This window comes from Penaeus chinensis, chromosome 34 (genome assembly GCF_019202785.1).
Source record: "Penaeus chinensis breed Huanghai No. 1 chromosome 34, ASM1920278v2, whole genome shotgun sequence".
NCBI lineage: Eukaryota > Metazoa > Arthropoda > Malacostraca > Decapoda > Penaeidae > Penaeus > Penaeus chinensis.
Genome location: NC_061852.1, coordinates 2,212,018 through 2,214,517, shown reverse-complemented (window position 1 = coordinate 2,214,517; position 2,500 = coordinate 2,212,018).

Here is a 2,500-nt window from a genome sequence, read left to right as displayed (position 1 = left end):
GACAAGATAAAAACAACAAAAAACAATATGTAATACTAATAATAATAATAATAATAATAATGATAATAATAATAATAATAACAGCAACAAAACAACAACAATAATAATAGTAATAATAATAATAATAATAATAATAATAATAATAATAATAATAATAGCAACAAAACAACAATAATAATATTAATAGCAACAAAACAATAGTAATAATAATATTAATAATAATAATAATAACGATGATAATAATAAACAAAACAACAACAATAACAACAGCAACAAACGCAACAATAATAATGATAATCCACACCATACCAAAGGCCCATTTCGGTCACACGACGACGGAACCGCACGAAATAACTTAGGCCTATAATCACAGAAATTTATACTGGTCGTAACTGGCCTGAAGGGAGACCCCAGACGCCATTCGAATTTCGCTGGAGAGAGAAAATGAATCTTATAAAGAAAATTATAGTTTTCTTATATTTCTTATCTGTTTGTCTTTTTAGCTTTTTCATTTTTGTTTCCCTTCTATCTGTGTGTCTGTCTATGAATAAAAGAAGGAAAGGAAATTTATAAGACATGAATCATCTTTTTTCTACTTGGATAAAAAATAGAAAGGGATATTGTTTTAAAAATGAAGCAATATTTTCCACCAATATATGAATATTTTATGTTAATCAATTCCTTACCCTTTTAATTATATCTCTTCTTTTTCTTTTTTCTTTTTTTTTATTTCTTAAAATAGTTTTACTTTTTTTATTTGTTTTCTCATGTTGTTTCCGTTTTGATTTATAAATTATTTATCACTATTATTTATTTATTTAGGGTTATATGATTTTCTCATTTTCATTTTTGTTGTTTCCGTCATCATTATCATTACCATTAGCATTACCATTATTATTATTATTATTATTATCATTATTATTATTATTATTATCATAATTATCACCATCATTATAATAATTACCATTATTATTATTACTATTATTATTATTATTATTATTATTATTATTATTATTATTATTATTATTATTATCATTATTATTATTATTAGTAGTAGTAGTAGTAGTTGTAGTAGTAGTAGTAGTATCACCATCACCGTCATCATCATCACTTTTTTTCTCTCTTTTTTTTTTTTTCCTATGCCATATAATCCCGTTTATATTGTAGGGTTGGTTGCCCCTGTCCTCGCTTTCCATTGCTGTCTGTTATGCACGTCTTCGTCTGTGGCTTCAAAGTGGCGCATATCTTCTTTGGTATTTTTTTTCCATCTTTTTCTTGGTTTTCTTCTCAGTTTCCTTCCCTTTACATTTCCATTCCGAATTATTATTATTATTATAATTCTCACTATCATTATAATAATTACCATTCTTCTTATTATCATTAAATTATTATTGTCATCATTATCATTATCATTATCATTATTATTATCATTATCTTTATTATTATTATTATTATTATCACCATCACCGTTCTTTTCCTCACAAGACCGTACGATCTCATTCCGATCTCTCGCTCCTGTTCATTGATGTCTATTTACATCTAACTCCTTCCTGACACCCTCACTTCTTTTCCGATCGCTCAGTGTAACTCCTTTCATTCTCCTCAGCTTTCTCCTCTCCGCTGTCTCTCGTCGTTTTTCATCTCTGACACGCACTGCCCACGACTCCGCACCATACAGTAGTACAGGTTTTATTATGTTGTATAATCTCGGAATTTCTTGGCATTTTCCTATCACTGATGGCACCAAACAGCTCTCTCCGTCACGCTTGCTTTTACTGCCGAGTCTGAGCCACCTTTCTCGGACACTGTTACGCCTTGAATTGGTCCCCGCGTCTCAAGCTGGCATTGTTTCGGTCTCTAATACCAGCTCTCGTCTCGTTATTATTGATCCCGGTAATTATAATAATCATTATTATCACATAACAATTGAACGATCTTTGGCCTCATTTCCTCCCTAAACCACAGCTATTTATTAACTATTGTTTTCTACGGGCTTACTACTTGCCTTAGCTCACTATTACCTATTTCCATCGTTACTCTTTGTACTTACGCTCCCTTTCTGTTAACAAAAGAAAAGATGTGACTGTTGAAAAAGGTAAACAAATAAATAAAATGAGAATGGATATATTAAATAAAAAAGAAAATATAAATAAATGAAATAAAAAAGGAAAATAAATAAATGAAATAAAAAATAAAAAGAAAAATATAAATCAGTGAAATGAAAAAGAAAAAGAAAAATTAATAAATGAAATGGAAAAAAAAAGACATAATGTGAAGAAAAAGAAGGCAAATTGACACATTTTACTTCAAATTTGGAACGTTGCATAGTGTTAGCTTCTAGTTCTTTAAATTAATGGACTCTATTGACATATCAAAAGAAAATAAAAATATAAAAAAAAAGGGAATAATAAAATGAAAAATGAATATAATCCAATAAAAAATAAAAATAGAGGAAAGATTCCAAAACTTCTTTTACTTCACTTCCTTCCATTTATTTTAA